The sequence below is a fragment of the Palaemon carinicauda genome, unplaced genomic scaffold (assembly GCF_036898095.1).
Source record: "Palaemon carinicauda isolate YSFRI2023 unplaced genomic scaffold, ASM3689809v2 scaffold41, whole genome shotgun sequence".
Classification (NCBI taxonomy): Eukaryota; Metazoa; Arthropoda; class Malacostraca; order Decapoda; family Palaemonidae; genus Palaemon; species Palaemon carinicauda.
The window spans coordinates 315,907-342,561 of NW_027171662.1; the positions used below are offsets into that span (position 1 = coordinate 315,907).

Genomic DNA, 26,655 nt, shown 5'->3' on the forward strand with positions numbered 1-26,655 from the left:
GACTTTGGTTGGCCTCTAATGCTTAATGGAGAGAAAGGGCTTTCCATTCATCTGATGTATAAAAAAGGTCTAACGCTGTTTGTGGCTGATCATCATAATTTAAACAAATTCTAGCGCAGTATCCTCATAAAAACACTGCCAATTTGGAATCAGTCTGCCATTGACTTAAGCATCTTCCTAGATGCTTCTTGTGACCTTTCGTTGCAAGAGACTCTTTAGCTATGGTAAGCAGTCGTATAGGAGAAGGACAAGCCAACCTCAAACCATTGTTCTCTAGTCTTGAGTGAGGCCATAGCCTCTGTACTATGGTCTTCCACTGTTATGGGTTAGAGATCTCTTGCTTGAGGGTACACTCTATACACTATTCTATTTTGTTTCTATTTATCTTGTTATTTTGTAAGTTTTCATCCTGATGATGCCCTGTGGAGGCCGACGGAAGGCACCTCCTCTTGGGATTATTAAGAATCTTGCACCAAAAATATCAAAGGCTTCCTAGGTCCTCATATCACTGTACCATGTAGACAGGTTCTATTGAAACGCGAGTGAAGAGCAACTTGTATAATTTTTTAATCAATGACTACATTCAGGAGTTATGAGTCAGACTACCACCATACTAGCTGGCCAAAAGGACTGAAATTTCCACCCCCCCCCCCCCCCGTATATTTTGGTGGTGTAAGAAAAACAATGATTTTTTTGACAATCACATATATATGAACACATCCTACAATTTATAAGCAGTCTGGTTTGTTTAAAATGTTCTAAAACAATTTGAAAAGAACATTATGATTGTAAAATAAGTAATTTTGTTTAAAGTATACGTAAATTTAGTTGATGTTCGTTGCAAATATTTTTAGAGATTTTAATTATCTTTTGAAGATAGTTATAGCGATGAATCTGTATAGATGATCGCTGTTCAAGCAACGCTAAGTAAAATAAACTGTTGTGAATTAATATTTTATATATTATTCTAATTCAAGGACATATAATCAGGTAACTGCAAGTGTAATATATTCGGTCATATAAGTTACTTTTTCTATTGGTTGGTATAGGATCAACAGTAAAACTTTCGGATATTACTCGTTGGAGTGTCCTTCATTGCGTACTTGTTTGCAATTACGAGTAATATCTAATTTTTTGTTGAATCGCTTTCTGATAAGCGGAACTGCAACGCGATGATTATGTAAGTCAGCACTGAGCTTACAACCTGATAGGAAGAAAATGGAAATTTTACACATTAAAGAGGTAAATCTATCAAGTATTATTATTATTATTATTATTATTATTATTATTATTATTATTATTATTAATTTCATTTTCATCATAGTTATTTTTATTTTTATCAACATTATTATTATTGTTATTATTATTATTATTATTATTATTATTATTATTATTATTATTATTATCATTATTATTATTATTATTATTATTATTATTATTATTATTATTATTATTATTATTATTATTATTATTATTATTATCATTATTATTACCTGAGAGCTACAACCGTAGTTGGTAAGGCAGGAGCTATAAGCCCAAGGACTCCAACGGGAAAAATAGTTAGGAAATGAAGTAAGGTAATAGATCAACTATATGAAAAGTAATAAATAAACAATATAAAATATCTTGCAATGGGGAAAATGTCAAAATAGATCTGTAATCTAAATCATTAGGGTATAAGTTTTAAAAATTCCCATTGATAAACAAAAACCAAATTACTTACGGGTAGCAAACAATGGCGGCCCATCGTGAAGAGTCCAAGAGGGGAAAAACTGGATCCATTTTCTAACAAAGATATAACACATTCCATCTGGTCGAAGATACAATGAAAAAGAAAAGAAAAAAGTATATAATAACAGCAACTTCAAAGATTAATAATATGCACACACACACACACAGAAGCACGCGTGCACACACACCCAAACACATACACACATGTATGTATATATACATAAATATATATATATATATATATATATATATATATATATGTGTGTGTGTGTGTGTGTGTGTGTGTGTGTGTGTTTGTGCATGTGTATGTGTGTATGTGTGTACGTATGAACCCTAGAGAATGAGAGATTATAGAATCTACATAAAAGCTAAAAGTGTACTCTTATGTAAAATTTTCCGAAGAAGATAATGCAAGTGGTCCTGAAGCTGTGGGGGTAGAGTAACCCCTCTCTCATGAAATCAGGAAGGCTAGCTAGCACACTTGAATTTTTCAACTTTTCAAAAATAATATATATATATATATATATATATATATATATATATATATATATATATATATATATATATATATATATATATATATATACATATATATATATGTATATATATATGTATATATATATATATATATATATATATATATATATGATAAATTTTGCACATTTAGACGTGTTTTTCATATTCAAATAAGCCATATATATTTTTGATATAATAATGTCTGGATTCTCTTAACGACTTCGGGATCAGAGCCCCAGGCGAAATCACACAAAGATAAGAGCTTGTGACCGGCCGGGAATCGATACCAGGTCACTATCTCTACAAGTTTGCCGGACCTGGGATCGATTCCCGGCCGGTCACAAGCTCTTGTCTTTGTGTGATTTCGCCTGGGGCTTTGATCCAGAGGTCGTTAAGAGAATGCAAAAATATATATGGCTTATTTGAATATATATATATATATATATATATATATATGTGTGTGTGTGTGTTTGTGTGTGTGTGTGTGTTTGTGTATGTGTGTGTATGTGTGTGTTTTTGTGTGTGCGCCCATTCATCCTTTTTGCGGAAGGGAATCTATGGATAGACATTTGGATTATCCTTTTTGTCCCCTACACTCTTTATGCCAGGCTGACACTTGCACGACTTTTTGCCACGAATTTGTCGTGGGAAGTCGTGACATTTTGTGGCACGAACTGGAAAATAAAAAAATTTAAAAAAAAAATTACCTCAGAATCACAGCTCACCTGTCCACATTGACACGAACTGGCATGACGAGTTTACGATGAGTTCATGCATAATTTTAGCATAGTTTGCGCACTTCCCGCATCGTCCCAACGAGTTCACGAACAGTTCGCGCATAGTTCACGCCGCGTTCACGAAATTTTGTAGTGACCAAAATTTTGAACATTTCAAAATTCTCGTCACGACATGCCACGATGTCACGACAGGTTCACGACGAGTTCACTCCAGTTCACGACTCGAGTCGTGACAATGCGTGCCACAAATCCATGCAAGTGTCAGGGTACCTTAGTTAGTGTAGGTCGTCTTAGGTTCTTATCCTTGTTTCTTTGATTAGCATACAACATCGACTGCGCTTCTAATAGCTTAACAATCCAAACTTTGGCGTTTAAAGGCATGGCAAATTTCTTCTTAATAATCAATACACAATCGTATACCGTCATTGCCCATCATTTTCTCTGCCCATATCAGCATACATAGAGGCCTATTACAAATTGTTACCTTCATGTACTGATAAGTATATCCTACTTATCTTTTCTCAACGTTAATACTTATATTAGCTGCTTCACCGTCCATGTTCCCATTTACTTTTTTCTGTGCTACTTCAATAAAATCCCCTTTTTTTCCTTCAAGTGATATCCTTTTTCTTTTATCATTGCCATGGCCAAAAGGATGTAGCCTACCACTCCTTTACTAATTCAGTGACCTAAGATTTTTCCATCTTCGCCAGTGAATTAATTTTCTATTTCTGGAAACTAACTTTGTGTGATAGTTTAAAGGATTGTCCATTGAAGCATTCACCCAACACCGTGGGATGAGATTGTTAAAAGTGTTTATCAAAAATAATAGTTTCAATATAAGATAATCTGGTTAAGGTACAGTAAAAATTAGGTAAATTCCTACCTAGATAAGGCATAGAATACTTTAGATAAAAAAATATTATGACCTTGCTCCAAATGCAAAAAAAAAAAAAAAATATTACCACGCCCCTAAGATACAAATATATTATCAAATGTAAACCATTATGGAACAGCACATAAAACAATATTTTTATTGCAAGAAAGGTTTAGATTTTATTGAATTTCACAGTTTATCTTAGGAGATATACCAGAAAAGTACTTTCTTTTAAGGAAAATAATTGATTGACACTATACCTCAACGGATGTTCGAAGTGATGGGGTCATTTGCTTGAACCGTTTTATCTTATGAGCCCAGAGTTTTCTCTGAAAGAAGAACAAATATAGATATATGACCTGGTATATAATGATGACCAAATTGATAGTTGAGAAAATATATATATGCTGTTTATTGCACAACTAGTTTTTCATCCCTTATTTGTTATATTTCGATGTTTATTCATAACGACATTTACCTTTGTTATCAAGGAATCGGGACTCATCAGCAGAAATAGAATTTTTGCCATTATGCTGCATGAATAGACGAAATACCGTAGACTGAAATGTGAGACTATGGTTTTGTAGACGAACATAATACTAGCGACGATTGATGTCATCAAGACGATTAAAATCAATATCCCTTCATATGACATCAACCCTTCTATAATGTCATCCATTTCTTGTAAAGACACACACAGAGTTCGGCATTCTTTTTCCAATGTGGCCCTGAAGTCTTTGGTGTCTCTTGAACGCCTTACCAGAAAGCGTGAGAGAAGTTCTTCATTTGTTACTTGTTCTGCATCGAAGGATTCAACAAAGATATCGTTGGCTCTTGAGGGCTGATAACAGACGTTTTTTCCTCTCCAAAAGGCATCACTCCAGTTAGGGTATATTGCCTCTCCTTTGAATGAGTTTGCTTCTCCTGAACTTTGAAAACCTAAGAGAGTCTCAAAGTGTTTCATTTTATTGTCCAATTTAATCGATAAAGTTTTCACAATAGAGTAAATCACACCAGAAGAGACCACCGAACTGATGATGGTGTGCAGGAAAATGATTGGGATAGTTGATAAAAGATAATTCTTTTCCTTGTTATATTTTCCTTGTACAAGTTTAATCAAGATACTACAACTAAAACAAAAGGCTCCTGCCACATCAGTAAGTAAAAACAGATATATCCAATTAAATTTTCTAAAACTGTTCTGTTCCCTCATTTCATCTGTCATTTTGTTTGCAAGTTGAGCCAGTCGGTTACTGCGCATAACTAGAGTACACTGTAGTAACACCACACTTATAATCAATGTAATGTTCATCAGCAACATTAGATTGCTATTAGTATTACTTTTGCCATACTCATAATTATAGATATTCAAGCAGCAACAAATACCCATCACGGCAGTGAGGGAAAATGACCACAAAGTCGCCAAAGTACTTTTGGTTATGCTAACTATGTGTCCAGCCTCTACGTCGTCATCTAGGTTCTTCTGAAGCAACTGTCCTGATGGAAGGCATCTTCTTATCTTTATCACATATGGGAATCCTCCTAAAACTTTCATGATGAACAGGATCATCAAAATCGAATTCCTGAAAATGCTAGACATTTTCTTCTGCTCCTGTATAGTCTTCTTTGAAGTTACTTCTGATTTTTTTTGTATGTAATTTCAGGACAGTGACAGCGTTGATACTAAAAGCTGTCTGTCTCGTAATAGGAGCAACTACATCCATTGGACATTTAAATATGAATGAAGTGGAACGAAATTATGTTGACTGAAGGTGGGTGCGATGTACACTCCTGATAATATTGACTATCGAATTAGAGTTTATTGATTGTGAAATTGCTATGTAAGTATCCGTAATAATATCATATTGGGTTTCGAAGCAAAAAACAAATACGGCTTTTTCTTTTATTTATAAAAAGGGGAAATGAACATGAATGAAAGATAAATATTTCAAGCTATATTCATATGCCAGTCTTTATAACATATCGAAATATACTAAAACCATTATACTATTTTGCATAGAAAAAAGAAAGGTGTATAGCTTCGTAATTACTGTATTATATATAAAAATAATGAAAAAGGTGAGTACTCCTAAATGTAATTATTTTATCAATACCTTTAAAAACTGAAGTTTTGTTATCAAAAGTATATTGTTCTTTAATGTACATTTCAGGCATTTCAATGATTTTACAAATTGTAATTCATATCCATAATTCTGAATACATGTAATATTTTATGTTTTAAATCACATAGTCTACAGTAGGCCTATAGATGTTTTTACTGCAAATACTAAGAGGCATATACCGCAGTCATGTAACATTATAACATTAGAAAATCAGTGGACTAATTATGGATTATGCTACATTTTACATATTGATAATTATGACAGATGAGAGAAATAATGATTAGTGCTTAGAGTTGCGTCCATAAGTATCTATAGAAATGTTTCAACGTGAATATTAGGAGATTTATTTTCAGATAATTTGAAAAGAATATTAGTATGCTAATATATTGAGGAAAGTCGATTGTTGACTGGAATTTGACCCTTTGCTTGATCTTGACATTGGAGTCGACTTTGACCTTTGACCTTAACAGCTCTTCACATAATAGTTTAAAATCTCTAAAAGTTTCAATACTTTACTATTAAAATTGTGGTAGTATGGTTAATGACCGGAATATGACCTTTTGCTTGACCTTGACCTTGGACTCGACCTTGACCTTTGAAAGTCTGATATTAGGCATTACGTCTCAACAGCATCTGATTATAAGTAATTTGAGGTACACCTGTACAATGTTATTGTGAAGGTTTATCTCCTAATACTATAATATCTTTAAATGCTAAATTTAGGATGTATGCAACCCATGGTAATACACTTACTCAACAATTCTATAATTAGCGCCACATAACTTTAGTAATTAATGTTATTTTCTCTATTGCTAAACAAGAACAATCATATACTAATATAAATATAAAAGTGACTCGTGTTGTTTGAGCTAGGATTCAGTTGAAATAAACATTTTGTTTGTAGTGCGTGTGGTGTAAAAAAATTTTTTAAAGTTTTAAAAGTTGCTCATGAATTGTAGAGGCAAGGGACAGTGGCAATGCTTTAGCAGGAGAATGCCCTAGAGACTGATATATACATATGACCAGCCCCAATCCACCTTTCCACCAAAGCTAGAACCAGGGAAGGCCAGGCAATGGCTGCTGATGATTCAGCATGTAGACCGATTGGTTCTGCTAAGGGAGACACGATAAGATACTATCGAATTTCATTAGCCCGCGAACCCCAGTCCAGCGTATTACCAGGCAGGGACGTATACAATAGGCGCACACACACATATATATCTATATATATGTATATATATATATATATATATATATATATATATATATGTATATATATATTTATATATATATATGTATGTATGTATATATATATATATATATATATATATATATATATATATATATATATATATATATATATATGTATATATATATATATATATATACATATGTATATATATATATATATATATATATATATACATATGTATATATATATTTATATATATATATATATATATATATATATGTATGTATGTATGTATGTATATATATATATATATATATATATATATATATGTAATCATTATATAGAGACTGTATATATTTAAAGTAAATATATATATATGTATATATATATATATATATATATATATATATATATATATAAAAATATATATATATATATATATATATATATATATATATATATACAGTATATATATATATATATATATATATATATATATATATATATATATATACAGTATATATATATATATATATATATATATACATATATATATATATATATGTGTGTGTGTGTGTGTGTGTTTATGTGTGTATGTAAATATATAAATAATTTTCTACCTGGCAATACCTCAACAAGATTTAAGGATTTGCACATCGCAATGATCAGCAAAACTATACTGATCAGGTCACCAATACAAGGTAAGAGAATCATATGATGACTTTAGTTTGCTATACAGAAATAGGTACTCCCAGCTACATGATGAATTGAAAGCAAGTAAAGAAGAAATGAACAGTAATTCAAGAAAAATTTGTATTGAAATCAGTACAAGTGTGCTAGCGAGCCGTTATGTTATAACAGAGCCATGGTGAATGCAACTAACTCAATTAAAGAATCATTGAATATATATACAGCGAATTCAGAGTAAGAACGTCACAAAAATTCAAACTTGATAAAGCTTGTGCTAGCATGAAAACTCAGGAGGGTGTATTAACAGTGCAGGGAAGAGCGAGTAATAAGATAAAAAATAGAAACTGCTACAGTGTACTAGCGTGTATGAAACACGTGTGGTACATGGCTATGAATGATATAATGTTAATTGGGGTGCTATACTCTTGAGAGCCGTACTGTAGATGAGTCATCTTGTAGGAGATGCACAGATGTAAGGCAATCAATGGAGACCCAGTCTTCTTTGCCACGAATATTAAGTAAAAATGCCTTCGTTGTTCGATGGATCACAATGTAAGGGGGCGTTGGTGGTGGCTTGGTAGTGTCGTTGCGCAAGAAAACGAAAGTTGCCGATTGCAGGTCAGTCGATATGTATTGCTTAGCTGGGGGCTTGTAAGTCTGGAGGCATAGAGTAAATTTTCCCAAAATGTGACGTCGGCACTGAAAATTCTCGGAGGCGGTTGTAGACAGAAAAAATGGCAGGGATGACCAACGGTTAGCAATATACCATTTCAGTTGTCGAGACGTTCACAGCATCTTGAAGAGTCGTCCTTAGTCCCAGGAGGACCCAGGGAAGCTGGGTAAACCAATAGGAGTCTTTGCAGTGGGACATCAAAGCTGCTATGAGGTTGCGCTGAAAACGTTCAACCCATCCGTTGGCAGCCAGGTTGTAGGCTGGTGTCTGATGTAGGGTGATTACCAGGATGATGTTCACAATTGAGAGGTGAAGGTGGTACCCCTCTCAGAAGGAATGTGCTCAGGGATAATAAATCTTGCTATTCACCCTGACAGGAGATATACATGAGGCAGACTTTGCGGTTTCCATGGGAATGGCTTCTGACCAATGAGTAGACCGGTTATGTGGGTAGGGGATCTATATCATTGACGTTTATGTGCGTAAAGGGACGCTGAGGTTAAGGAAAGGGGCCCACTCCTGAATCCGTGTGTCGATGTACTTTCGAGTTTAGGTATGAATTATTGGCGCGAACCCTTAGTGATGCCATGTCAAATGAGCTTCATCTTCAGTAGCTGTGTAGTAGAACAGTGTGAAAGATGTGAAATGCCGTGAATGAAAACAAACACCTCTCTGCGCATGGAAGCAGATATCCACGGTCTAGGTCTTTCAGTACTGATGTCAAAGAGGAGCGTGGAGTGGGAGTTGCTGAGAGGGACGTCTTCCCAAAGGAGGGATGTGAAGAATTTCCTGCTTGCTTGGTACTCTGAATATTTTCGTTGAGCTTCCACCAAGGCATTGTAATCCAATCCCAGATGAATGACATCCAAAGTGTTTCTAGACAAGCCAACGGCAACAGGATTTATTTTTCAAGGGACTTATTGAATGGTGCAATTGAATTTAGTCACAGTGAAGAGATGTTGGCGTTGACGAGTGGACCAGGCGTTGGACAATCGAGTGAAGGCATGCATCAGAGGCCTGTTGTCCATACGAATACCTTCCAAGATGTAGCGAAAGTTTCAGACAGCCCAGTGCACCACCAGGAATTCTCGTTTGAAGGTAGAATAGCCAAATTCCACCTTGGACAATTTTCTAGTGAAGAAGGTCAAAGGGTGGGGCGAGTCGTCGACCACCTGCTCAAGAACTGCCTCATTTGCGATGAGCATTGGTGAAGAGATGAAGAGGTTCATATGCCACAAGAAAAGTGAGAGCAACAGCTTTTGATAGGGCATTCTTTGCGTTTCAGGAAGCCTCCTCTTGAAGGGGACCACACTTCAGGTGTCTTGGCTTACCCATGAAGGAAGCATAAAGGGAGGCAAGTAAACAGTATTAATAGTTGTTCATGCAAAAGAATTCTTGCAGTGCTTTAATGGTCGTGGGTGTTAGGAAGTTCTGAACGGTTGCTACTTCTCAGGGATGGGGTGAACTCCTTCAGGAGTAATGCAGTGCCCAAAGAATGATACTTCGCTGGCTACAAAGGTGCACTTGCTGTACTGGGCTATAAGGCTGTTCTGCTGTAGGTGGTCGAGTGTGATGTGTACATAATTGAGATGTACAACTCTATATATATATATATATATATATATATATATATATATATATATATATATATATATATATATACATATATATATACACACACACACACACATATATATATATATATATATATATATATATATATATGTGTGTGTGTGTGTGTATATATATATGTATATATATATATATATATATATATATATATATATATATATATATGTATTGTATATATATATGTATATATATATTTATAAATATATATATAATAAAAATTAATAAATAATAATAGTAATAATAATAACAATAATAGCAGTAATAATAATAATAATAATAATAATAATAATAATAATAATAATAATAATTATAATAATATTATATACATTTCATAGAATTGTAAATACTACAATTGGAGTATATGTCAGTGTACGTAACAGATGCTCGTATTATAATGCCCTATGTGATCGATATAAGATTTTACATGATCATTGTCAGGAATAATTTCTGGCTAGAAACTATGAAAACCTAATGCTTGTTTCATATGACAAAGCTTATTCCGAATAAATTACCTAGATGAATAATAATAATAATAATAATAATAATAATAATAATAATAATAAAATTAATAATGATAATAATAATAGTAGTAATGATAATAATAATAATAATAATAATAATAATAATAATAATGATAATAATAATAATTAATCATTAATAATTAGTTATTAGTAATTAGCAATGAAAAATGAAAAATTTTAAATTAAAAATTAGAAAATAATATTTGATAAATAATAATTAATAATAATAATAATAATAATAATAATAATAATAACAGTGAATATTCAATAATCAGTAATTAATAATTAATTATTAATTATTAATGATTAAAAATTAATAACATGATTAATAATTAATAACATGATTAATAATTAATTATTGATAACTATTTAATAATAATTAATAATAATTAATAATTAATAAATAATTAAGTAATAATCAATAATCAATCAATCATTAATCATTAATAATTAAAAATCAAAATTAATAATTAGTCCGCAATAATTAATAGATAACAAATGATAATTAATAATTGATAAGGAACTGGAGAATTACGACAACGCCAAACATTCTTAAATTTATTTCCGTCACCAACAAACAAGGACGTTTTGAAACATCTTTGTGTTCATAATCATGTTCCTGGGTAAAAAAGTAAAACAATAAAGAGCAAGCTGTACATAAATATTGTAAACAATTAATATTTAATTTAGTATAGGAAAAGGCATATTTAGGCAATTTTCAATGGAAAACTAGGAATTTCTTGGTTAAGTTGTGGCTTTTATATTTTATAAAAATTATAAAAGATCGTGATAGAAATTGTATAAAAATTCCAAATGAAACCTCTTATTCACTTTGCAATCCAGGGTTTTCTTCTGTTTATAGGGAGATTGTAAAGATGAAGCTTGTATTAGATTGAGACAATCGAAATACACCGCTCCAAAGGCCTTATTTCTGAATTCAGATAATGAATATCTTCTTTTGGTTTCTTGCATTTCAAATGGTTCCTAGTTTGAATGGAGAGGTATTTCATGCTGTCACTGGGGAAATGTTTTTTTTTTCAGAAGGATAGTGAGAAGCTAGGAACTAAAATTTATGGAGTGTAAGGACTTTCATTCAAAGATACCGAATATGTTTAATAAATAAATGAATAAAAAACTAAAGAAGGGAACACAGATGTTAGAAATTAGAATCCCTTAATCTGGCCATACACGCAGAGGATTGGCTCGCTGATTTGATCGTGATTGGTACATACGCGCCAATCCTTAACGTGTATGCGGATTAAACAGGACAAACCCGTAGCGACTAGCTTATCCTCTCATCCTGTCAGCAGTTTGACTGGACAAGCCAATCCCGTCATGATTGGCAGTATGGCCCATTTTGACACGTACAGTATTCCATACTTCGTCCCTTGTTTGGAGCACTTTTCATTTTAAAGATAAACTGATTGTATTTCTAAAGTTTCTGATATTATGCATTTCATTGCTGTTTATTTTAGGTTTTACCCTCACAGTTTCATTCACCAACTTATGATTTCCTCAAATTTCCTCTGTTTTTTTCATAATAAGTTTCATCTTTAAAGCCACACAGTATTCTGCCTTATTCGTCCAATAGTATCTTATATTCTGATAATAAACAGATACTGAAACAAAAGAAAATAAATTGATATTCTGATTAGATTTTATGAATTCTCTTCATAGGAAAAAACGAAGGTGTAAAATATGGATAGGGGATAAATTAGGTACCTACTGATAATTCTATTAACTTATGTATATCTCTCTCTCACATTTTTTTTCTCTGCCTATGTAATTACAAGCTTTATCAAATTTCTATAAATTAACGTAAAAAAGGTAAGCCTGATTAAAAGTGCAGTAGCGCTTCACATGAGATAATCCTCAGAAAGATCTAAAAATACATTTAGTACATTGTTCCCAGGAGACACTTGGACTCTCGGATTAATTGGGATAAAGGGAAAAGGTAATCCTATAATGACTTTGTGGCGGGATGTAGCAAGAACAACCCCCACACCCTTGATCACACTAACTGACAAATGTCTCTGCACAAACTTTCTCCTTACGTTATCAGCTGGACTTTTGGGCAGAAGGGAAATGAAATCAAAATATAACCTTAAAACTATATTTCTTAAAACTAAAACTCAAAACAAAATTCTGCATTCTAAATAAGCTTAACCCTTAAAAACTATAATCCTTAAAACTAGATTAATACATAGGAACAACATTCAAGAAAAATAAATAACACTTAAAAGCTAAATAAATAACCACAACAACATTCCATTAAACACACACTAACAATACTTAAAATCAAAATAAACCCACACCAACAACAAATTAAATAAGTATTTATAAATATTATAGGACACCAATACTGTCGTCCACACAAAGTCAAACTGTCTTACCACTGCTCTGTGGTTAACCGACTACACTGTGTGGCAATTTGCCACAACTGCCTCTCTGATTGGGGTCGTGGTTATCATCATATCTTTGTCTCCCCATCAGCAGCAGCAGCAATCGAAAACAGCAGTCTAACCAAAATCTTCTACCACAGGTCACCAACAGTTCTGCAGTCCAAAAGAGCAGTCCAAACAAAATCCTCTTTTACAGGCCTGGTCAGCAACAATAAATCCACTTTCAAAAAAAAAAAAAAATAACAGTCTCTCCAAAGGAAGAATTACAGCCTGTAAATGAAAAAATAAAAACACTAACGAACACTGCTAGCTAAGTAAACTATCACATTATAATCAAAGATAAATAATAAACTGTTTCTGTCATTCAGAATCACTCCTAGCAAAGATGAATAAAATTGTACTTACTTTTGAAATAAATAAACACTTCCACGCTGGTCGAAAAATAATATAAAATAGTAATCCAGCACTCAAACCACACAACTGCCTCTAGCTGCAGTCAAATAAAAAAGAACATTCACCCAAGACATTCAGCACTGTCCTAACCTAGCTAAAAACAAACAAACAACCTCGTTCATACCAACAGTCTTTCTCACAACAAACAATCGATACACTAACTACCTCTCACTCGGTTACGCACACACATACACACTCTCTCTCTCTCTCTCTCTCTCTCTCTCTCTCTCTCTCTCTCTCTCTCTCTGGATTTGGGAAACAGAAAAAATAAATAAATATAAAACAAAAATCAATCCTCCACAACTTCAAGAGAAATAAGTACATTAACACTGTAGCGGATAAATCACTACTACGTAGTGCCGACAGAGAATGCCTATCACGTTCCTTCATATGATTAATTCAAGTCAGATTTCATGGATTTATATTATATAAAAAATAAAGAAAGTGAAAAGTACCAAAATTTGGCATTTTCAAAATTAGATGTAGGCTACCAATTGTACTTGATACTCGGTAACTAACCAAATTTAGTTAACAAGTAACAAAAACGTTAACCATGTGGGCCTATCCTGGGTGCCCAGTCCTCTTGAACTAAGCAGGCTAGTCCGTAGTGTGTGTGGACATCTCTCACAGAATTGGAGCATCGCTCCAGTCCTTAAGGACAAACCGTACGGTCAGTCCTCTGCGTGTATGGCCGGTTTAACACATGACAGGGGATGATGGAAAATTCAAATAATAGAATCTAAGGAGTGAGAGAAAATTTTAGGACTTCATGGGCATCGCTCCTGAGCTCTGTGGTTCGGTGATGTAAAGGACAATCAAACATTCACTTTCAGGCTATTTTGATATTTTGTCTTCCCCTTTCCAAGCTTACTGCATCAACTGTAGTAATATTGTTTAACTACTATATTGATAGACCGAGTAGATAGCATGATAATTGCTCAAGCACTCCAAATTAGAGCTTCAAGGGTAAACAATGTATTTTTAGCTCGTTATGTACACATCTATTAGAGTATTGACCCGGTCCAAAGGCTCACATCCAGCCGCACATAGCTGTGCTAACTCAGATCCTTGATGACTTAGATAGGACACTGTATATGGGAACTTTTATAATACACACATAAGAATATTTGAATCAAAATTATAAAAACATTGTTCATGAAATTAAGAAGTTACCTTCATTTCTAAGACATGTAATATTCTCAAGATCATTGATAACTTTCAGTTATAGTATTAGCATAGGGAATAGTAATATTCTCAAGATCATTGATAACTTTCAGTTATAGTATTAGCATAGGGAATAGTAATATTCTCAAGATCATTGATAACTTTCAGTTATAGTATTAGCATAGGGAATAGTAATATTCGTAAGATCATTGATAACTTTCAGTTATAGTATTAGCATAGGGAATAGTAATATTCTCAAGATCATTGATAACTTTCAGTTATAGTTTTAGCATAGGGAATAGTAATATTCGTAAGATCATTGATAACTTTCAGTTATAGTTTTAGCATAGGGAATAGTAATATTCGTAAGATCATTGATAACTTTCAGTTATAGTATTAGCATAGGGAATAGTAATATTCTCAAGATCATTGATAACTTTCAGTTATAGTATTAGCATAGGGAATAGTAATATTCGTAAGATCATTGATAACTTTCAGTTATAGTATTAGCATAGGGAATAGTAATATTCGTAAGATCATTGATAACTTTCAGTTATAGTATTAGCATAGGGAATAGTAATATTCTCAAGATCATTGATAACTTTCAGTTATAGTATTAGCATAGGGAATAGTAATATTCTCAAGATCATTGATAACTTTCAGTTATAGTTTTAGCATAGGGAATAGTAATATTCGTAAGATCATTGATAACTTTCAGTTATAGTATTAGCATAGGGAATAGTAATATTCGTAAGATCATTGATAACTTTCAGTTATAGTATTAGCATAGGGAATAGTAATATTCTCAAGATCATTGATAACTTTCAGTTATAGTTTTAGCATAGGGAATAGTAATATTCTCAAGATCATTGATAACTTTCAGTTATAGTATTAGCATAGGGAATAGTAATATTCTCAAGATCATTGATAACTTTCAGTTATAGTATTATCATAGGGAATAGTAATATTCTCAAGATCATTGATAACTTTCAGTTATAGTTTTAGCATAGGGAATAATTTTATTCGTATGCCATCTGCACGTGTATTTTTTTTTTCAGGCAAATTACAGGTGAATACATTTTGAATAAAATTAGTATATCTTTCTTTCATGACAAAATCTCGAAAAATTACACCGTTCTAAGGCTAAGCAACTTTTTTTCATATGATTTGTCAGAAAACAAATTTCTCAAAGGTTTGTTAGATAATAATAGTGGTCGAATTTACCTCAAGGCCACTTATTTTCTACTCAATTTATTAAAGTGTGCATTCAAGGTGCTATTCGGTCATTAGTATTTACTGTATCCATCATCGATTATTTATTAGGTAAAATTAATACCTAACTTTCATTACTAATAAACATTGCAACAACTAAAGTTATTTTATTCTACTGCTATTAGCTACTTCAAATGAACTAATAAGGAATTATGGTAGAAGTATTTGCTAGAACATTAACGGTTATCAAATTAGATTCAGGTAATGATACAATATTTTACAAGTTGCATCAAAAATCTTCATTTAATTTATCTGCAGAAACCTTCAAACAGAAATGAATTCTTTATGTCTTCAGTGTCGGATTGTATCGGAGGGAAGGGAAATTACATTCCCCTCCCCTCCCCTTGACAGTGTCTACTTGGCCCTCCCCCCAAAAATAGTGAATGACAAATAATGAAATCTATATATATATATATATATATATATATATATATATATATATATGCATATATATATATATATATATATATATATATATATATATATACATATACATATATGTGTGTGTGTGTTTGTGTGTTTGTGCTCATGTTGGACAGGCTGACATGTCTTTTTTATAGTTTATATATGTTTTTACTGTTTTAAGAAATATTTTATTTTAATAGTTCATTACTACTCCTGTACTTTAGTTATTTCCTTATTTCCTTTCCTCACTTTGCTACTTTTACTCTGTTGGAGCTCTTGGACTAATAGCATCCTTCTTTTTTAGCTAGTGTGGTAGGATTACTAGTAACTATGTATATATATATATATATATATATATATATATATATATATATATATATATCTATATATATATATGTATATATATATATATATATATATATATATATATATATATATATATATATCTATATATATATATATATATATATATATATATATATATATATATATTTATATATATATATAGATATATATATATATATATATATATATATATATATATATATAAATGTGTGTGTATGTGTGCATCTATATTCACACGCACATATATGTATATATATATATATATATATATATATATATATATATATGTGTGTGTGTGTGTGTATGCGTGCGTGCGTGTGTGTGTTTGTGTGTGCGGATGTGTGTGCATTTTGTAGTGGATGATCAATTCATCAAATTATAAAACAGTATGAAATATGACAATAGTTTTGTAATATTCATATGCACTGGCTCAGGTTGGACAATGCTCCATCTATTTCTTAGTAGCAGTAGGAAGAGAAGCACTTCATCTTTTTGGTCACGTTGCCTCTGAGGAACGATTAGCATTGACTGTCCGAGGAATTTTAATTCTAGCTGTAACTCCAATCTACAAGAAGGGATAAATTAAAAAAGTAAAAAAAGTGGAAATTACAGACATATGAGTCTAACTTCGGTGCATTGCAATTTTTTTTTAATGAATCCTGGTATATTAAATAGTGGAACACATAGATCAAAACAATCACCTGGAAGACAGTCAACACGGTTTTAGACAAAAGAGATTCTCTCTGACAAATCAGTTGAAATTTTTCCACATGTTTATCATATATGACAAAAGCAGCGCAATAGATATCATATACCTAAACTTTCAAAGGGATTTTGATAAATCCCTCATAGAATATAATGGCTAAACTTAGGGCACTAGATATCAATGATGAGCCAGCTGAATAAATTGAAAATTGGCTTGCAAAAAAAAAAAAAAAAAAAAAAAAAAATGTTGTAATTAATATAGAAGCCTCAGAGTGAGCAGCTTTTACATCAGGAGTACCTCTACAATCCGTCATTTGCTTATTACTATTTCGTATTTACTTGAACCACAATAGAATTACGATTAACTAATAGAACAGCCCAATTTTCCGACGATGCTAATTTATATTAGGCATAAACGCTGCGAATTCAGAAGATGTAGAGGCCTTAGAGGAGGATCTAATTGAATTGGGAGAATTGTCGAGAAAAGGCCCAATTCCTTTTAACTGTGGAGAATGCAAAATAGGTTATAGTAACCCACAAATAGATTACACACTGTTGGGTAAGGAAATAAAAAAGTCTTGGCCGGGAGGAAGATCTCGGCATTATTATTAGCAAAGATTTACAGTTCAACGGGTAGAGCATAAAAGTTGAGAGAGAGAGAGAGAGAGAGAGAGAGAGAGAGAGAGAGAGAGAGAGAGAGTTGTAGGTTACAGAACAAGACAATTCATTTACGGAAGCAAAGACATTATACTGCAGCTGTAGGGATTACTAGTAAAACCAAATCTAGAATACGTAGTGCAATTCTAGGTCCCAAGTATTCAAAAGATATAGATATAGACAGACTGAAAGCAGTACATGCTATGGCCACTAAACTAATCCCAACACCAAAACAGTCGGGATATAAACGGAAAATGGAAAGTTTAAACTTATTTTATACACAAACTCCATTACTAAGAGCACCGCTAATAGAACATTCAAAATTCTTAAAGGTTCAAATATAGACTACAGCCAACTTCTTCGGGCTTAGCACGAATCAGTTCAGAGGCAACGGATATGAATTTGTATTGAAGGGACACAACACCCTTCAGTGTGGTCATTTCTTTACATGACGGATGTAGTCAACAGTAACACGGAAAACGAATTCAAAAATACATTAGACAAGATCCTGAAGACTCTTTCAACGTTAAAACTAATTCGTCCTATTCAGGAGCAAATGGAGTCACCGCGAATGAACTAAAACGTCTTTGAGACATCGATATTCCTCGTAAATCCGTGTAAGTCTCTCTCTCTCTCTCTCTCTCTCTCTCTCTCTCTCTCTCTCTCTCTCTCTCTCTCTCTAATGTTAATACTTTTCTAACTCTCCCCTTTCTCTTTCACTACAGAATTTCTATCCAAAGCAATTCATAATAAGGACTCGATCCACACCGAAACCGGCGTCGTCAACCTCCCCTCTTGGTCTCTCAGTCAGTCACCTGTCCCATTGTCTCGGTCAATATGCTAGCCTGACCATTCTTTAGTACACAAGATACCAATAGGCATTCTAATTCTCATGGTCGTAGTTAACGCATTTTAATATGCTACCAAGAAATTTTACTCTTATTATTCATTGGCAAAACATACCCGACATAGTTAAATTTTACTTATAATGACTTAAATGATTTGATAGTCAGCTTTGGTTTTGTTTTAATACGGATTTGGGTAAATAACCATCCTGAAGTTGAACCCACCATATGTATATGCATATGTATATATATATATATATATATATATATATATATATATATATATATATATATATATATATATATACTGTATATATATATACATATATGCATATATATATATATATATATATATATATATATATGCGTGTGTGTATGCGTCGATAAGTACTCCAGAGAGAGAGAGAGAGAGAGAGAGAGAGAGAGAGAGAGAGAGAGAGAGGTTGTATGTGCGTACGGGCATGTGTATCTACAAGTGTGCCAGAGGTGACTTGGCTCCTTCGCACTATTTTGTGACAATCTCTTCATAATAAATGTGTTGCAGAGAAATAAATTTTGATGATGTATGAGATGTATTACCTTAATCACATTGTCGTTCATATTACATCAGGGGATCTTCTTCCGAAATCCTAAACTGAATTACAATGATTAAGTAGGTCAGCACAACACTAGCGATCTGCAAGGAAATAAAGAGTTATTGATTACATATACTTGTAATAACCGTTATTCTAGATGTTATTCACTTTGCTCTTATGTTGCATAATCATAATTATTGTAAAATTATTTCAAAATAACAATCAATATTTAAAGAACGTTTCGTTTGAATCATGTTTATTCTTATATTCAAATTGCATGATGAAATTTAAACTCTTGGCTTATAATAACTATTGGATTGAAGAAAACTAGATAATTTTTTTTAGGAAACTTACACCAATTAAATAATGGCGTCCAATCTCAAAGAGTCCAAAAACCGAAAATTTGGCCCCTTTCTCGAGTAGTCGAATAACCCGCTTCATCTTCGGACAAATAATCATGCAAAATAAAACATCAATAGGCAGTAATCGAAGAATAAGATACATGTAACATTTCAATAAAACTCTAAACATACTTGTTCTACATATAACTCATTTTAAAGACATCAAACAAAATATCAATGCCCATTTACTTTTGTAATTAAATGCAAAAGGAAACAAACCTCTTCTAAAAGAATCCTGTTCTTTTGAAACTCTGCCAGTCGAAAGACTTTCTTCAGCCAGTACTGCCGCTGAAATATATATGGGGGCAATGTTCATTATATCACATATGAAAAAATAGATCTATGAATACTATTTTATTTGAAGAAAATTTAACGAAATGTAGTAGAAATTCATTTTGTTTTTTATAGGTTTCAGATTTATAACTATTATAATTCAAATAAAGATATTTACCTACATATACACTTATTATCCCACACATACTCACGTTTGACACACATAGCACACACATATATATATGTATATATATATATATATATATATATATATATATATATATATATATATATATATATATATATATGCGTGTGTGTGTGTGTATGTATATATACACACGCATATATATATATATACACACGTATATATATACATACATATACACACACACACACATATATATATATATATATATATATATATATATATATATATATATATATATTTATATATATATATATATATATATATATATATATATAAATATATGAATGTGTGTACATATACTGTACATATATATACATATATATATATATATATATATATATATATATATATATATATACATACACGTATATATATATACATACATATATACACATACACACACACACATATATATATATATATATGTGTGTGTGTGTGTGTGTCCGTGTGTGTCTGTGTGTGTGTTTCTGTGTGTGCACTTAATCATTTAAAATGATTAGGAGTAGTGTTAGGACTTTTCAATTATTGTAAAATTAACTTACGAGCATTAAAAAGGTGTCTTACCTCAGTTTGAAGGGTGTCTGGAGAAATAAAAAGCAACACACCATTTACTATATTGAGTAAAGTGTTGACTACCAGCGCTGGGGAAGACTTCAATGCAAACACTACATATATATCAGTCAAACAGGTCATGAGATGCACTCCGATGGCAAGTAGCAAAGGACCACTTTCGAATTCCATGAGTTTTTCTACAACCTCATCCAAAACGATTATGAAGTGGCATAGCCTATCAATATCTAGTTGAAGATGTTCATGATTTGCTTGTTGCTGAATACTGTTTGTGCAATATTCATTTCCAGAAACAGTATCTCTGTTATTTCTTATGTGCGAGGAAAGAGATTCTTCAGATTCCGTAATATTCTTCGGTGAACTTTGTGAGGATGACTCGAAAGCAGATCTTCTTAGTAAAACTTTGACATTGAAGGGTTTTTGTGTCCAGTAGTCGACATGCCTTTGCATTTTTTGTCTTAATCTCAAAGTCAGAGTCTTGCATATAGAATACATGAATCCGTTAATGGCCATTCCACTCAAAGGAATGTACATAAAAACTGCAAATGAATTAAAGATTTTCAAGTAAATATCTCTCGCAGGATCTGTTGAGATGCATAGGTAAATTAGAATAAAAACTATACTGTAAGACACAGCCATTGACAAATAGAGGTAAAGGAAATGTCTTTGTATTAACCCTTTGCCTCGAAGTATTTCGTATTCAAATATTTTCAGGAGGTGAACAATGTCTCTACTGTAACGAAGGAAATAGATTTGTTGAAGTGCTGACGCTCCAAGAAATGCCAGATTGCAAATTCCAATCAGTATATCGTTGGTGCTTTTCCCTACTGGTCTTGCGAAGAGGAAGTTCGTTATCACTGAAGATGAAATAAACAAAAACATTAAAACTGACCATATGATAGAAGTGCAATCCTTCTGAATTTCAATCTTTTGTCTTCTACCATTGTTTATTTCTCCCCAGTGTCCTTCGGGTATACGTGACCTGCCAGGGAGGCATTCCACATACATCAAACTATATGGAAAGGCCCCATAGAACTTCATGATTGTCAACGGAAGAATGATGGGATGGCGATGATGACCAAACATGTTTTCACTTTGAATGGGGAATTGGTAAATCCTGACCGAAGTGATGGTGAAAAAGGGTCCTTTTAGTGAATGATGAATAAGGAAGCACTTGCTTCTTCAAATTCCTCAGCTGGACTAACATTACCGTCGATAAGAGATAAGAATAAAGAAAATCGATAAGAGAGGGCGGGGTATGTTTATGCTATTAAAGTGGGCTTTGCTTCTAGAACAGTAAGGGTTTCGACTAGAGGTATGCATAATTCAGGGGATACTCAAGAAGTCTGTGAGGGGATACGCCCTTACCAAAGAAAAAGTCATTTAGGCATAGGATGGGATGCTTTACTGTTACAAGGATCGCGTGACATTTTATGAAGCAAAAGCCAGTAAGATCAAAATCAAAAGTATAGTACCAAGCGCTTTCGTGCATTTTAATACACAAATCTTCAGTGTACAATAAAAAGCGAGTTACAGTTGGAGGACGCCAATAAGGAAAATACAGTAAAATGTTGAACAATAAAATGAATGATATAAGAATTTTATTAGCTAAATGGCATTGTCAAACAAGCAAACCACAGCCAAAATTTTTACTTGAACGTAAAGTGGTCCTAAAAAAAAAAAACAGCTAAACAGAAATTACGTAATTTTGAATTGTATAACAATATTAATCATGAGGAAATTATCCAATTCATATAAAACTCATTCCAATGTTATATACGCAATCAGACTTTATCTTTATGATAATAGATTCTAAAAATTAAAAAAAAAAAATACCTCTGGGTTGAGGTGACCATATTTTTTTTCATGATTTTCTATCATTTTTTTTTTATTGATAATCTTTTTTTTCATCTGTATCTCACTTTATTGTACCCTGAAGAAGTGCGTATCAAAATGCACGAAAATGCTAGGTACTGAACATTTTTATTTTTTCCTACTGGCTCTTGCTGTATATTAAGGAAGGTTCTGTGCATTTGAATATCACAGCTAATGCAAAATGTGTCTTAAGACTTACTGCTAATACTTCATGAAAAGGAAGGATTCTGATTTTTGTAGGTACATATTGAGGCTGTGCTCTAATTAAGGTTCGTGAGATTAAACAGTGAATTATTAATCAACTTTTGTTAGAAGAATTTTGCTTGCTTTCAGTTTGCTTCTTCAAAGCAAGGCATATCATACTTTTCCCTCTTAGTTATCTGCTAAGAGATCAATGCATATCTATTCCATTCTTTTAAATCTGCTTGCATATTTCTACACTTTATTTTTCATTGCCATAGAATTCTATCTGTCTTTGAAACTTGTTTTTCTGTGATATGTGTAAAAAGGTCTACACGTGCGTTTAGCTGCTGTAGGCTATATCATTGCAATTTCTGGGATTTTTTGTGTGTGTGGGGGGGGGGGGAACATCATGAATTTGTTGGCCAATATATGCCGTCTGTACTTTTTGTTGATCTAGCGTTATTTTCTTTGTTTTGTGTTACCGTAGATGTTTGATAATTAACATTATAATAAATTATTACTCTGTTTAAAGTAGTTTCTAATAATATGGATAATTATACGTTTATTTTTATATGTATATATATGCATACATATATATATATACATATATATATATATATATATATATATATATATATATGTTATATATATATATATGTATACATATACATGTATATATATATATATATATATATATATATATATATATATATGTTATATATATATGTATACATATATATGTATATATATATATATATATATATATATATATATATATATATATATGTATATATGTATATACAGTATGTATATATACTGTACATATATATAACACACACACACACACACACACACATATATATATATATATATATATATATACATATATATATATATATATATATAATTTATATATATATATATATATATATATATATATATATATATATTTACATATATATATACAGTATATATATGTATATATATATATATATATATATATATATATATATATACTCTATTTACATATATATATATATATATATATGTATATGTATATATATATATATATAGAGAGAGAGAGAGATAGATCGATAGATTTATATGTATATATAAAACACACACACACATATATATATATATATATATATATATATATAAACAAGCGCACAATCAATCATATTACAGTATTAGAAATTACATTAGATAGGGTTATATTAGAATCTCTGCCTGGCCAGAAGCTATTGCCATAAAATGAATTCCAGTGTATATATATTCCCAAGATAAAATTCGGTATTAAATGCCATTGTGGTTGAAATTTATATATATATATATATATATATATATATATATATATATATATATATATAAATATATATATATATATATATATATATATATATATATTTATATATATGCAAATCTATATGAAGATCTGAAAATATTTATGAAAAAAGATAAGAATCCATTTACATTTTTTTTAGGTGATATCAATGCTAAAATAGGTCCAAAGAAGAGAGGAGAACCAGCTGTCGGTAAATTTCGATTGGGCACAAGGAATGATTGGATACATGCTTATACAAATTTCTTAAAGAAACAATTTATTTTCTCATAAAAAGGGACATAGATATTGGACATGGAGAAGCCCAAACAGAGAAACAAAGAAGGAAATACATTCTATTTTCAGAGAAAACGGTAATTTACTGAATTATGTAACGGTGTTAAATGAGTTGAAGTTAAGGTACCATAAAATGATGAAAAGCCAAAAACCTGATGAGTTTAGTTTGACAATACAAAATAGGTAGACCCAGATACATGATGAAATAGTAGCTGGTATCAAGGGTAATAATAGGATAAGTAAAGAAAGCATTCAAAGACATGAAAAGGGTTGTTGGTTAGTTCACCTTCCTTACCATCCTTGTGAGGTAAAGAGCGGGGTTTGGGAGAGCCTATAGGTATACCTGCTGAGGCATCAGCAGCCATTGCTTGGCCCTCCCTGCTCCCAGCTTGTGTGCAGGGGCGTGGGCGCTGATCATATGTATATATGATCAGTCTCTGGGACATAGTCCTGCGTGCTAGGCCAATTTCACCGTCCCATCTGCTATTCATGAGTGGCCTTTAAATCTATAAACCTTTAAAAGGGGGAAAGCAGTAGGAGAATGGGGCCCAACAATCGTTTCTATGATAGGTGGAGGAGATTTCATAATAGTAAAACTTGCTGAATTTTACACAAATTGTTTACAAGAATGTATTATACCTATAGATTCGAATAACCTTATCATTAAACCAATTCACAAATAGGCAGAACACTTGAAAAATTACCACGCAATAAGTTTACTCTCCATGATATTTACAAAGATCATATTAGGCCAAATAGAAAGAGCTAGACTATTCATATAAGAGAGCAGGCAGCCTTTCGAAGTGGATATTCAACAACTGACCATGTCCATGTCTTTAACCAGCTAATGAAAAAACTATCAAAGTACACCAAATCACTATGTATGGTATTTATACACTATGAGAAAGCTTTTAATTCTGTCAAGACTCAGCAGTGAGGAAATCCCTTCAAAGACAATAATTAGATGCAAATCATGTTTGTTGACTTCACGATATTTATATGAGAAAGAAGTTAGACAAAGAGACTCCATCTCTCCTAAATTATTGAAAGCAGGCTTAGATGTTTTTAAAAAACTTGTTTAGGAAAATGTATGAATTAATATTCATGGAGAATAACTTGAAATGCACATGACATAGTTCTGTTCAGTAAATTATGAAACGAACTGAGAAAAGATGATAAAAGACCTGAATAGATAAACACAGAAATGTAGGACTGAAAATGAATATGAGTAAAACTAAAAGTATGTGCATTGGAAATGCAGAGATTATTAATAGATATACGTACTTAAAACGGGCAGTAAGTGTTTCCCCAAGACACGAGAACGAAATTGAAAAAAGGATAAGAACAAAATGGAAAGTTTCTGTTAACAAAATAAGATTATGACACGTAAATTCCCACTTCCTCTGAAAAGGAAAGTATTTAATCAGATGGTCATATCAGTATTATTTTATGCAGCAGAAATTTTTAGCTTTAATAAAGCCTTCGAACATAAGCTAGTTACAAATCAAAAAGCTATGGAAAGAACAATGACTGGAATAAACCTAAGTGACAGAAAAAGAGCAACCGGGATACAATAGTAATATTCTACCAACTTGTAAGAAAAAGGAATGGCTTTGGGCAGGGTATATAATGAGAAGGACAGATAATAGATGGACATTAAGAATAGAGGTTACAAAAGAAGCAGGGGAAGGAAGAGAAGACGTTGGTGTGACGAACTAAGGAAGTCTGTAGGCGTGGACAGCAAAGAAAGACCATAAACAGACGCAACAGGAAGGACATGTCCGAGGCCTTTATTTTGCAGTAGACTAGTAATGGCTGATGATGATGATGATGATATATATATATACATATATATATATATATATATATATATATATATATATATATATATATATACATATATATATATATATATATATATATATATACATATATATATATATATATATATATATATATTGTACACATATATTCATATACAATATATATATTGTAAATGAGTGTATGTGAGC

At 31.8% G+C, this 26,655-nt stretch overlaps 1 long non-coding RNA gene across 1 annotated transcript; it reads right to left on the minus strand.

Moving 5' to 3' along the window:
* Positions 1-990: 990 nt before the first annotated feature.
* Positions 991-4,815, minus strand: LOC137636850 (uncharacterized). The gene is made up of 3 exons (XR_011043258.1): positions 4,122-4,815; positions 1,724-1,810; positions 991-1,204 (listed from the first exon to the last, which is right to left on the minus strand). It is a non-coding gene; the product is annotated as an uncharacterized lncRNA (long non-coding RNA).
* Between the last annotated feature and the right edge of the window lie 21,840 nt (positions 4,816-26,655).